Genomic DNA, 14937 nt, shown 5'->3' on the forward strand with positions numbered 1-14937 from the left:
TATATATATATGTATATATATATCGAACTTGAACCAAATTCGATGAATGGCACCCATGTCAACCTTCTTTCATTGGACACTAAATTCAGCTTGCGAAGACCTGTTGGAGCAAGTGAGATCGAAACTGAACCAAATTTGATGACTGGCACCAGTGCCAGTGGAGCGCTAGCAGCACCATCCGAGTGGGATCACTGCCAGAGCAGCGGTCTCACTCCCATGCCTGAAAAGTTCCTGGTTTTGGGTAAAAGAAAGTACAGGAGGATCAGGTAATTATGCTTTTATTCAACATTAACACACTTATTGCTACGGTCCTTCAGTTTTTCGAAGCCCTGTAAAAGGAACTTTCCAGTACATGCATATACAGCAGGCTTCTACACAGTTTCAGCCTACCAAATTCACTCACATAGGCATGGGTTGGCCTGGAGCTATAGCAGAAGACATTTGTCCAAGGTGGAGCACAGCGGGACTGAACTTGAAATTGCATGGTTGCAAAGAAAACTTCTTCTTAATCACACAGCCATCCATGCCCACACCTACAAGTCATATACCATGCAATAAGTGGTACGAAATCTCAACAACCATATATTTCAAGCCACTTATCCGTCATTTGAGCTACAGACTTAATTTCCTTTATCAACACTATTACATTCAGCTTGTTCCAATCAATGCCAAAGTTATTTTACTAAGTTAAATGTTTACTAGTGTTCACTGATATATGCTGCTGCTACTACTACAACTACTACTACTACTATTACTACCACCACCACCACCACCACCACCACCACCACCACCACTACCACCACTGCTGCTGCTGCTGCTACTGCTGCTGCTGCTATTATTGGCAAGCTGACAAAGATGGTGTACTGACTGAATCACTATTGCATTGGGGAAAATGTTTAGTGGCATTTCTTCTGGCTGTTTATGTTCTAAGCTCAAATCCCATCAATGTCAGCTTTACCTTTTATCCTTTCAGGGTCAATAAAATAAGCACCAGACAAATACTGGGGGTGATGTAATAGACTTAGCCGCTCCTGTAAAATTGCTGGCCTTGTGCCAAAATTTGATATGTGTCGACTTTGCCTTTCATCCTTTTGGGATTGATGAAATAAAGAACCAGTCATGCACTGGGGTCAATGTTATTGACTAGCCCATTCTCCAAAATTTCAGGCCTTGTGACTACAGTAGAAAAATCTATTCTGGCAGAATTGTTAGCATGCCGGACAAAATGCTTAGCAGTATTTCATTTGTCTTTACATTCTGAGTTCAAATTCCACTGAGGTCGACTTTGCCTTTCATCATTTTGGGGTTGATAAATTAAGTACCAGTTGAGTGATGGGGTCGATGTAATCGACTATCCTCCTCCCCCAAATTTCAGGCCTTGTGCCTTTAGTAGAAAGGATTATCATCATCATTATTATTAATATTCTTCTTCTTCTTCTTCTTCTTCTTCTTCTTCTTCTTCTTCTTCTTCTTCTTCTTATTATTATTATTATTATGTTGTTTTTTTTCTTCTTTCTTCAAATTTTCTTCCATTTCTCATCAAGTGTTTTCCGTACACCTAGGGCAGAGAAGCTCATTGTATGCATTCCCAGTTTACACACGTAAATTCACAGGTAAAATATGTATTTAAAAAAAAATTGATAAATAAATAAATTCATAAATGGAAGTTGTTTTCACAGCGATAATTCTCTTCTCAGTACATGAGTCGTTCCAGTTAACACAATTTTTTTCACTTCCTGCAGGGATAGTAAGTCTGGTATCATTTTCAAATAGGTTTCAGTACCTTTTTTTTTTTATCATTCTTAGAGATCCTACAATCACTGGTACGGTAGTCGCCTTGAGGTGCCACATTTTCTCAATTTCTATTAGCAAGTCTTTATATTTACTGATCTTGTCAAATTCTTTCGCTGCTATATTATGATCGCAAGGAATACTCAAGACAATTAATAAACACATCTTTGTCTGATCTTTTATAATAATATCCGGTTTATTAGCTTTTATTTTTATTATTATTATCATCATCATCATCATCATCATCATCATTATTATTATTATTACTATTATTATTACTGTTATTATTGTGAAAGATAGAGAGCTGGTAGAATAGTTAGAGTGTCATAAAAAAATGTTTTACGTATTCCTTCCAGTTCGTTATGTGCTGAATTCAAATTCTGTTACGGTCAATGTTTATTTTTCATACTTTCAGGTCAATAAAATAAATACTTGTTAAGCATCAGCTTGTATGTAAACACCTTGCCTTCTCCACCCAAAATTGCTGGCCTTGTGCCAAAATTAGAAAGAATTATTATTGTTATTCCTTATGTCTAAAAATTTATTGTATAAATCACCATTTTAAAGAGCAATATTCGGTTGTTTGTTAAAAATATCTCCTACCTATCTTTAATCGTTAATCTTTTATCTCCTACTTGTTTTAGTCCTTAAACTGTGGCCATGCTGGAGCACCACTTTGAATTATTGTTAGTCGAATGAATCGACCCCAGGATTTATTTTTTTAAAGCCTGGTACTTATTCTGTCAGTCTCTTTTGCTGAACTGCTAAGTTACAGGGACACAAACACACCAACACTGTTTCTCAAGCAGTCGTGGACAGACAAACACAGACAGAAAGACACACACATAAATATATATACATACATACATACATACATATTTTTTTTTATTTATGCACCCTTTTAAAGCCTAGCCAGGCTCATGGGCCCAGTTTTCCCGTTTCTATGGCGTATGTCCCCCCCCCCCCAGCTGGACAGGACGCCAGTCCATCGCAGCATTACTCAAGAAACAGGAAGAAAGAGTGAGAGAAAGTTGGGGGTGAAAGAGTACAACAGGGGTCACCACCATCCCCTGCCAGAACCTCGTGGTGCTTTAGGTGTTTTCACTCAATAAACACACACAATACCCAGTCTGGGAACCGAAACCGCGATCCTCCGACCGCAAGTCCACTGCCCTAACCACTGGGCCATTGTGCCTCCACACATACATATATATATATATATATATATATCATCATTATCATCATTGTTTACACACACACACACACACACACATATATGTACACAACAGGCTTCTTTCAGTTTCTGTCTACCAAATCAACTCACAAGGCTTTGGTCAACCCGAGGCTATAGTAGAAGACACTTGCCCAAGATTCCACACAGTGGGGACTGAACCCAGAACCATGTGGTTGGGAAGCATGCTTTTTACCACACAGTCATGCCTGTACCTATCTAGCACAGAAATATCATTAAGGTCTGTTACGATATTGGCAACTAAGACATGAGCAGAAGCTTTGGTAAGTGAATTCATATAGACTACTTATATTAATTACTTTAGGGTAAATTTCCTTGCCAGAATGACTAATGTTACTAGACATAATAATAACATTCCTAATAGATAAGTTCCCTGAGCTGTGAGAAAATGTGGCAGATTCTGTTATTTTCAGCAGAACCTTTCTTTAGAAGAAATGAGGTCAAGTGTGTTGGAAGGCAAAAAGTGAAGTGAAGGAGGATAAAAATGGTAAATGGAATTACCAGGTATTTAGTAGAGAGGAGGGTAATGAATAGCCCCAAACTGTCAGAATTCACTTCACACAATGATATTATGAATGGTTATCGCCAAGCCAACATGGCAGTCCAAAAAATAGGACGAATGATATTATTATTATGTCTTAATTTTTACCCATTTTATTACTTGTCATTGTTTTGTTCTTTTTTGCCAAGGCAGACCTTTTTCTCAGACTTAAGTATTGTTTCTTTAATGTTACATATTGGCAACGTGGCGAGCTGGCAGAACCGTTAGCACGCCGGGTGAAATGCTTAGCGGTATTTCGTCTGCCATTATATTCTGAGTTCAAATTCCGCCGAGGTCCACTTTACCTTTCATCCTTTTGGGGTCGATGAATTAAGTACCAGCTGCTTACTGGGGTCGATCTAATCGGTTGGTCCCCTCCCCCAAAATTTTGAGCCTTGTGCCTAGAGTAGAAAAGAAGATTACATATTGGCTCAGGCATGTTGGCTCAAGTTTTCTTAACAACCATATGGTTAAATGTTCAGTTTCACTGCATGACACCTTGAGCAAGTTTCTTATACTATAACCCTGGACCAACCAAAGCCTTGTGAGTGGATCTGGTAGAGGGAAAGTGAAAGATGCCTTTTGCATATAATTGTATCAGGCATGTGCCATCAGTAATTACTCAGGGTAGGTAGTTGGTGAATTTTATGTAGTAAAACACACAAAAATAAGCGAAACACAGGCACGCGACTGAGTTGTAGGCAGATTTACTTCTGCCTTTATAGCACGTAAAGAAAACATTTTTTGCAGGAATGTATGTGGAACGTGTACTACAGCAGTACATATATTACATATTGGAGGAGGCTCTCAGTAATAACAGTGTAGCAAAATGGTGGTGCATCAGCATGTCTATGGCTCTGAGCTGAAACTACAAAGAAGATATATATACATATGAATATTCTTCTGCATGTTTCAGTCATTTGATGCATTCATTTTGGGAAGCATTTTGAAGAATTTAATTAGGCTCTAGAGCTAATTATCTAAGTATGGTAATTAGTTTGACAGTTTCCTTTGGCTGGACCACTAAGTTACAGTGACATAACAAAAACCAGCAGTGGCTGTCAAGTGCTGAAGGCAACAAACACAGACACAAACACACACACATACACATACACACATACACACAAACACGCACACACACACACACACACATTGTTCTTCAGACCATTCTGCAGAGATTAATGAGCTGTTAACAGGCAGGCAAAACTGAATTGTTCAGAGGTTTCACTACAACACCTGCTTTCACAGTGAAGCAAAATACACTAGTGCAGCTAGAAGAGGTCAGAGGGGGTTGTACACCCTGGGTGGCACTTTCATGGGGGCAGCACCACTTTTGGGTCTGCTGTAGGCAACATGTTTTTATTGTGGGGGCCAGGGGTGGAAAACTGAAATGCCACCCTGGGCGGCACACACTCTAGTTACACTAAAGGCAAAATATGTTATTTACTGAATGCTTTATTTGCAATTTACCTGTATTTCTGCTGCCATAGTCTGTTAGGGAATTAATAATATATTCTATCAGCATAAATGAATAAAGGTAATGCCTGTTGTTGAACACATCTTTTTATATGTAGCTGTTACCAATAGTATTTGTTGGAAAGGTGGAAGTAAACCTTTGTGATGGTCGAGTAGAGACTATCTGAATCAAGTCAAGCTGCTCTTCAGTTCATTCTGGGAAGAAAGAAAGAAAGAAAGAGAGAAATAGCAAGAAAGACAAAGAGAGAAAGGGAGAGAGAGGGACAAGCAGAGAGGGGGGGAGAAGCAGTGAGAGAGAGAGAGAAGGCCCGGTGATTTAATCATGGAGTCTATTTGGATAGTGAGACTAAATTTATGTTTAATAAAACCACAAATATATATAAATCTGCTTAAAACTTGTCCACACAGACTTGCTATCTCAGCATCTTGATTAATATAATATAATGCAGTATAATATACATAAACATATATATATATATATATGTATACACACACACATACATACATACATACGTGTGTGTGTGTGTGAGTGAGTGAGTGAGTGTGTGTGTGTGTGCGTGTGTATTTGATGACATATATAAGATGCATAGGCATATAATATGCATTCCCATTTCAGCAGCAAATATTCAAAAGAGAAAAAAACTACAACAACAAAAATGTATTCAGTATATTTAGACATGTAAGGTTTATTGAAATGCTCTTCTGATAATATCCTGACCTTCTCATTCATTAACGTTTAAGAAGAAACGCTTCTTAAATACCTCACATCTGTCATTTTTTTTTTTAACTCTTCCTCAAATTCTGAACAATATGAGGTTAGGCAAAGGAGATCATGTGACATATTAGGAGATGCTGAAAAGTTCCTGCATGTAAGAGTATCGTGAAGGGCCTGGGTGGAGGCCCAACCTTCCAGGTTGTTTTACAGGGTTTAGAAAAACTGAAGGACCACTGCAATAAATGGGTGAATCTGAGAGGAGAATACGTGGGATATATATATATATATATATATATATATATATATATATATATATATAAGCGGTTGCTGAAGAGTTCCTGGTTTTAAGGGTATTGCCAAAGACCTGAGTCACCATCTTGCCTTTGCATTGTAATCAATTACAAGTTTACCCATTTGCAGCTGAGTGAAGTGAAGCAATATGAAATGAAGTGTTTTGCTGAAGAGTGCAATGTGCAGCTGATCTGGGAGCTGAAACCAGAATGTCATGATTGTGAATGCCATGCCCTAACCACTGGGCCATGTACCTTCTCTGAGACACATCACCAAGAGGTTAAGGTATTGCTTAAAGCTCTTGTGGTCGATTTGATACCCTGCTATTCCATATTCTCAATCTCCTTTAGTTTGAAGCCAACATTGCAGCTTAATCTCTTGTTCCCTGCAACTATATTTTTATGAGTAAAATGCTGTAAATTCTTGAACCAACTTGGATCCATCAGTGTTGTATCTACCAAGCAGACTAGTCTTAGGAGGCACAAGCACTTACACATTTACACACACAATGGAAACTTCTGCCTTCCAAATTTAATCCATTACCTACCAGTGATCTCATATAAGATCACTTAAAAATTACAAATTTCGTAATTATCTGTCAATATTTACACATATCTAACCTTTTTGCTATATCTACTAGGTATATTTCTCTGATATTCAAATGAGGTTTGCTAATTTTTCACCCAATATCTTGCTTATTTCTATTTAAAATGTTATTTTGAAATGTTATTTTGATCATTCCAGCATGTTTCTAAGGTTGTTTTATGCTAGAAATCAAAGTTTCATTAGAAAAATTCCAGTTAATAGAAGTATGGGAGGTAATGGGTTAATTACAATGCTTTGGTCAGCCTGAGGCTATAGCAGAAGACACTTGCCCAAGGTGCCACGGAGAGGGACTGAACTCAACACAATGTGGCTGGGAAGCAAGCTTTCTAACCACACAACCATTCCTGTGGCTACTAAGTGCTTGTCTCTCCTAACAGAGAGGAAGAAAATGAACTCATACTAAGCTACCCATACTATGCTTAATGTTCTAAATACATGAAAAGACGACTGATCGTGAATGTGAATACAAATTTTTTCGTGTGTACTGATAGATGGTGCTTATGCAGTGTAATCAGAATCAGATGGCATGACAAATGCTGCTATTACTCACTGTTATAATTTCAAGTTTCTTACAAAAGCTCAGAATGTTTTTATATATTTAAATAGGTGCAGAAGTGGCTGTGTGGTAAGAAGCTTGCTTACCAACCACATGGTTCTGGCTTCAGTCTCACTGCGTGGCACCTTAGGCATGTGTCTTCTACTATAGCCTCAGACCAACCAAAGCCTTGTGAGTGGATTTGGTAGACAGAAACTGAAAGAAGCCCATCATATATATATTTATATATATAAGTGCAGGCAGCGCGTAAAATACACCATTTTGAGCGTGGCCATTGCCAGTACCACCTGACTGGTCTTCATGCCGGTGGCACATAAAAGCACCCACTACACTCTCGGAGTGGTTGGCGTTAGGAAGGGCATCCAGCTGTAGAAACTCTGCCAGATCAGATTGGAACCTGGTGCAGCCATCTGGTTCGCCAGTCCTCAGTCAAATTGTCCAACCCATGCTAGCATGGAAAGCGGACGTTAAACGATGATGATGATGATGATGATGATATATATGTAAATCAATAAATAGAGTTAAACGCAGGGTCTTAAAGTTAAATTACGAAAGACCAAGGTCCTAGTAAGCAAGAAATTGGACAGGACTCTTCAACCTTCTGGTAAATGGCACTGCTCGATATGTAGGAAGGGTGTAGGCAAAAATTCCAATTAGGGTATTCTGTGCAAGCTATGCACACACAAGAGGTGCAGTGGAGTAGGAAGGTTTACAGAGAAAGTAGTATTTGTGCGTGGAAGATGTACAGAAGCCATAAAGACCACAAATACATGGGAAACTGATTTCATCAAATGTCCCAGAGGTTGTCAGCCAGTTTTATATAAGTTCTGCTACCTAGGTAACCTAATTAGCAGTGGAGGAGGTTGCACAGAAAGGGTAATTGCTAGATTAAGAATAAGATAAAGAAAGTTCTGAGAACGTTTACCTCTGTTGGCAACCAAAGGTTTCTCTTGCTCTGAGTGAAAAGAAGATTGTATGATGCATGTGTACAAACTACAATGCTATGTGATAGTGAGATGTTAGTCCTGAATGCAGAGGACATGCAAAGACTAGAGGAATGAAGCTGATATGCTCTGCTGGATGAGCAACATCAGTGTACATGTGTGACGGAGCACTAGTATATTGAAAGAAAAGTTAAGAATAAGAGGAATTATATGCTGTGTACAAGAGAAGCCACTGCACTTAGATTGGCCACATAATGCAGTTGAATGAGGACAGTAGCATAAAGAAGTGCCAATTACTTAAAGTAGAAGGAATCTGTGGAAGAGGGAGACCCAGGATGATGTAGGACAAAATATCGAAGGCTGATTTCAAAACGCCGAGCCATACGAAAGTGACCGAGGACCAAAATATGTGGCACATTGCTGTATTCAAGAAAACCCACCTGCCACAACAGAATTAATATTCTAAAACCAAAGGTGCCACACAAAAAAGCGATGATGTTGGTGCTGGTCTCACATAAAGAATGCTGATTCTGGTACCACGTAAAAAGCACCCAATACACTCTGTGGAGTTGGTGTTAGGAAGGGCATCTAGCTGTAGAAACCAAGTTAAAACAGATTATAGAACCTGGTGCAGCCCCTGGTGCAGTCCCTGGCTTTGCCAGTTACTGTCAAGCCATCCAACCCATGCCAGCATGGAAAACATGTTAAACGATGATGATATGTGTATGCATGTATGTATGTATCTCTCTCTCTCTCAATATATATATACATGTATATATATCATGTGTATGTCATCATGCACATAACATAGATAAGTGCATATATGTATGTGTATACACACCTCACTCACACATAAAATGTGTATGTGTGTGTATATACACATACATACATACATACATACACAGCCAACCATCCATCCATACATACACACACACAAAAATGCACACATAATTACACACACAACTTCTTTGCTCTCGTATCATCTCTCCATTCATAATAAATTGACAGACAGTTGTATTCATACTTCGATGTACCTACATCAAACACACGAACTGGAAGTTGTTATAATTCTGATGTCCGCTTCATCTACAGTCACACCTATTCATGCAAGTTATCTCAAAAGCATTCCTGCTACATCGCTAGCAGTCCAATATACTCCAAATTTCACACATACACACGCAGATAAACAATATACACACTTAAACAGATAAAAAAGTAAAGACACTCGTTCGCAAACACACCCAAACACACAATTATACACGTACTCTTAGAAAATAAACTGAATATCACAAGGACCTCATCGTCATTCCCCCTACTCAAATGAGTTTTATTTTCTTCTTTTTTGTCTGTACTAATGTGCAAATATAATATTAATGTGGTACAGGCAGACACACTTTTACTCACACACTTTCACGAATTCTTTCTGTAGCTATAAAAATTTATATCGACAGGACTCCAAGAGAATTTAGCTGGTAAACATGTTCCTGTGAGAGGCAAAAATTAGTTGTTTTTTGCAAAGTAAAGCAACAGAGGTAGGTTAATATTACAATTTGTTATTATCTTATTCAACTTGTTTCTGTTTCTCTTCGCATCCCTTTTTTTACTTTCTTGTTCTTCTTACCAGCTGGTAGAGAATATACATAAACAGTTACCAACTATCAAAACTAAGATAAACTAGTAGGGTGTGTGTGTGTGTGTGTGTGTGTGTGTGTGTGTGAGTGTGTGTCTCGCTCTGTGTCTGTATGTATGCATGCATGCATGCGTACGTACGTGTGTGTGTGTGTGAGGTGGGGGATAGGGTTAGGAAAATGTGAAGAAAAACGGAGGGAAGGAATGACAATGCTATTTATATAACAGCCAAATCTAAAAATGCATCTGTTTTAAAATTATATCGAGCAAACTATGTATGTAAAAGAAGAACAGTGGCTATTTTGAATCCATAATGAGTTGAGAAAATTATTATTTTTTTTATTTTGTTAAATTTGGGTATTCTAAAACAAAACCGAAAATAGTAATAATAATTAATTTGATCACGCATGAATTTTATTGACAAAATGTTTATTTCACGTCTTGATATTATTGTTTATTATTATCGATGTTGTTGTTGTTGTTGTTGTTGTTATGCGGCGAGCTGGCAGAATCGTTAGCACGCCGGGCGAAATGCTTAGCGGTATTTCGTCTGCCGTTACGTTCTGAGTTCAAATTCCGCCGAGGTCGACTTTGCCTTTCATCCTTTCGGGGTCGATAAATTAAGTACCAGTTACGCACTGGGGTTGATGTAATCGACTTAATCCGTTCGTCTGTTGTTGTTTGTTCCCTCTATGTTTCGCCCCTTGTGGGCAATAACGAAATAGGTATTCTGTCTGCCGCTACGTTCTGAGTTCAAATTCCGCCGCCGTCGACTTTGTCTTTCATCCTTTCGGGGGGTCTATTAAATAAGTACCAGTTACGCACTGGGGTCAATGTGATTGATTTAATCCCTTTCCCCAAATTTGGGGCCTTGTGTGCTTCCAGTAGAAAGGCTTCTTCTTATTTATTATTATTATTATTAGGCAGCGAGCTGGCACAATCGTCAGCACGTCAGGTGAAATGCTTAACGGCATTTCGTCCATCTTCTTGTTATGAGTTCAAATTCCACCAAGGTCGACTTTACCCTTCATCTTTTTGAGGTCTATAAAATAAGTACCAGTGAAACACTGAGATCGATGAAAATCGATTACTCTCCTCCCTACAAATTTCAGGCCTTGTGCTTTTAGGATTATTATTATCATTATTGTTATTATTATTATTATTATTACTATTATTATTAGTATTATTATTATTGTTGTTGTTGTTGTTGTTGTTGTTGTTGTTGTTGTTATTATTATTATTATTATTAAGGCAGAATTGTTAGCATGCCAGGCATTCCACCGAGGTAAACTTTACCTTTCATCCTTTCAGGGGTCATTAAAATAAGCACCTATTGAGCATTGGGGGTCAACCTAATTGAGTACCCCCACCCCCAAAATTGCTGGTCCAGTATCAAAATTTGAAGCCACCGTTATTGTTATTATTGCAAAGGCAGCGAGCTGGCAGAATGGTTAGCATGCCAGGCAAAAATATTTGATGGAATTTTGTCCCACTTTATGTACTGAGTTCAAATTCTGCTGAGGCCAACTTTGCCTTTCATCCTTTTGGGATCAATAAAATAAGAAACACTTGAACACTGGAGTTGATGCAATCGACTTACCCCACCCCTGCTCTGAAATTGCTGGCCTTGTGTCTATTGTAGAAAACATTATTATTATTATTATTATTATTGAGTGAGAGAGCAGTGCATGCCATCAAAGTGACACTGGGGTAAAATATACAAAGCCCAATATACCCGTTATGACTACCCGTCTGATAAAGGTACATGAGGCACATGCATCACAACCATATGTGCATGACATGGTGATCTCGTATCAAGATAAATAGCGCATGACCTTGCAGGTGGGGCCCAGTTAGAATTTTTTCAGGTGGAGTAGCCCCTCGCACTCAAAGGGTCCTTGAGTATGGGTTGCTTAAAGATGTTGAACGAAACACCTATGTTTCCAGAGGTGAATTATCCAAATCCAAAGGAAATCATCATCCTCATCATCATCATCATCCTCATCATCATCATCATCCTCATCATCATCATCCTCATCATCATCATCCTCCTCATCATCATCATTACCTCTGCCTTAGCGAAGGCGGAGGTATTGTTTTCAGTCGTGTTTGTTTGTCCATGGAGAAGATATCTCAAGAACTGCTGGATGGATTCGGATGAAATTTTCAGGGATGTTTGGCCACGTGACTGGCACAAACTGATTAGATTTTGGGATTGATCTCGGTATTGAACAAGGATTCTGGATTATTTTTCCGATTTTATTTTTTTTTTTTACTTAATTATTGAGAGCAGTCAGGTTCATTTTTAGTATTCTCTCTTGTGAAAGAAGTCGAGTTTATTTCAGATATTCTCATTTTAAAAATCATCTCTGGCTAATCGTTGAGAGGTCATTGATGTTGCCTTGGCAGAGGTTTGAGTTCTCTGTGTGCTCTTGTTGTTATTATTATGCTGAGTTCAAATTCTGCTGAGGCCAACTTTGCTTTTTATCCTTTTGGGGTCTTATGAAATAAGTACCAGACAAGCCCTGGGATTCAGTGCTGTTGGTAGTGCCCAATGCAAAAATTTCAGGCCTGGTGCCCATAATAGAAAGGATTATTATTACTATTGTTGTTGTTATTGTTGTTGTTGTTGTTAATTTCAACTTAAAATTTTCACCTCAACATTTGATATTTTCATTTAAATATTGAAAACTTGAAAAAGCTGGAAGTTTGAAAAAATTTGTTTTCCAAAATTTTGCTCTGGAAACGTGATATAATATATTTACTCATTCCTTCTCTCTCTCTCTCTCTCTCTCTCTCTCTCTCTCTCTCTCTCTCTCTCTCTCTCTCTCTCTCTCTCTTTCTCTCTCTCTCTCTCTCACACACACACATTCATGTGTGTATGGAGTAATTAAAATAGTTTTGTCTGACACCTGATAAACTTTGCTGAACATATGTTTTCCAGACTTAAATTCCTCTGCAATCTAAAACAATTAATTTTTGTAGCTGTATGTAAAGGATTTTTAAAATATCAATATAAGCATTCATTTGGTTTAGATGTATAAAGTATTGACACAAAAAATGGATATTATCAGTAGGCTTATAATGTAACAATTACAACGTAGCCATAATAAAGTAAATCTATGTTTGTCTTCCACAAGACTCTCACATTTTATCAGCTTTCAAATAGGATCTGTATACATACACAAAAACAAACCATTGAAGAAAATATTTACATATGAGAGGATGTTGTAAAGTTTCTGGTTTTAAGGGTATTGTAATCAAGGGGGTTGCAGTCTGGGGAGTTAGGTGGCCAGATGTTAGGGGTAATGTGGTCGCAGAAATTATCTGACAGCCATGACAGAGTCTCCCTGCTTGTGTGGCATGATGTAGAGTCCTGTTGCCAGATATAGGGTCTTCCAGCAGCCACCCTTTTGACCCAGGGCAGCACCACCTCCTCCAGGCACTTGATGTAGGCCTCCATGTTGAGTGTGGGAAGAAGATGAGTGGAAGCATAACATCACCATCACGAGTGATCACTCCAAACACCATGATGTTGACTGGACATTTGATTTTTATCACTTTTGGTACATTTTTTGAGGGCATGGCAAGCCAACGGTTGTACTTTGTGTTCACCATCTGATCCTGGTAGAAATTTTTCTCCTCTGAAAAAGCCAAAGAATGTGCAGCTGGAGGGGATGCTTGAGTTTGTTCGAAAGCTTCATAGCACAGTCTTTCCTCTTGTCTTTGATGGCTTGGGATAGAAATTGGCCCGTTCTCATCTTGTATGAGGAATACCGAATGTCTTCATGCACTGTCTGCCTGATAATGAACTCAGAAACTCCCACATCCCAGGCGATGGACCTGACTGACCAAATTCAAAAATGTGTTTTTTATGGTAGTCTGACCTTAGAGTCCCTCATAGCGTGAGGCATTATTGTATAGTAATGCCCTTATATAAATAAATATATATATATATATATATATATATATATGTACATACATACATGACCTTCGAACACTGGGCCTCACTGAGGCAATGACAAGTGACTGAGACCTTTGGAGATATGCTGTGCTTGAGAAGACCTGGCAATCCAAGTGAGACCATATCCTCGACCTATGCTAGTGCAGCATAACCAGCCCATTTAAGAGTACCCTTCAATCATTGGCCAATAAACTGTGTTTGCGAAGATCTGTTGAGGCAAGTGAAATCGTTGTCGTGGCTGATGACAGTACCACCTGATTGGCAAACGTGCCAGTGGCACAATTTGAGAGTGATTGTTGCCAGTGCCACCTGACTGGCTCCCATGCCAGTGGCATATAAAAAGCACCCATTACACTCTCGGAGTGGTTGGCATTAGGAAGGGCATCCAGCTGTAGAAACTTTGCCAGATCAGATTGGAGCCTAGTGCAGCCTTCTTGGAAAGCGGACGTTAAACGATGATGATGATGATGATGATATATAGATAGATAGATAGATAGGTACATACATAAATACATACATACATACATATATATGTATATGTGTGTATATATGTATGTATGTATCTATGTATCTATGTATCTATCTATATCTATATATATGTATATATATATATATACATGCATACATACATGCATACATAAAGACGTGGGTGTGCATGTTTAATTTGATTAACTCATTGTGCCTGACACATAAACATTATGAGAGATCAAATTTCTGATATTCCTGTTAGAAATATTGTGAGCTGTAAATAATAATGATTCTAACCATGAGCACATAAGTGCCCAATAGACATATGAGCTATTCAATAAATATGTTACATGACATTGATGACATATTAGACACAAGCACAATAAGCTGTTTATACAATAATCGCACATCATATTTCCTAATTGTTTACCATATTACAATTTCTGTATGCGCAAACGTCCGCTTTCCATGCTAGCATATGTATACACACACACACACACACACACACACACACACACATGCATTTATGCATATGAATATGTGTAAATTTATACTGATATATCTCTATCAATCCATCTATCTATCTATCTATCTATCTATCTATCTATCTATCTATCTATCTATCTCAATATATCTAAACATGTACATATACATATACACCCCCCCACATATATATATATATATATATATATACATGCATATAT

At 38.2% G+C, this 14937-nt stretch overlaps 1 protein-coding gene across 3 annotated transcripts in view; it reads left to right on the forward strand.

The window, feature by feature from the left end:
* LOC106869747 (soluble guanylate cyclase 88E) overlaps positions 1–14937 on the forward strand; it is a 142281-nt gene that overhangs the window by 33570 nt on the left and 93774 nt on the right. Inside the window, exon 2 of one of the 3 annotated variants that reach the window (XM_014915608.2) lies at positions 9624–9704. The exons of 1 other annotated variant lie outside the window; for it this stretch is intronic. The gene's annotated coding sequence lies outside the window, so the exon portion shown is untranslated. Of the gene's footprint in view, positions 1–9163; positions 9705–14937 lie in introns of those variants that run through there. One more of the 3 variants, XM_014915606.2, reaches the window with a different exon arrangement.

The sequence above is a fragment of the Octopus bimaculoides genome, chromosome 7 (assembly GCF_001194135.2).
Source record: "Octopus bimaculoides isolate UCB-OBI-ISO-001 chromosome 7, ASM119413v2, whole genome shotgun sequence".
NCBI lineage: Eukaryota > Metazoa > Mollusca > Cephalopoda > Octopoda > Octopodidae > Octopus > Octopus bimaculoides.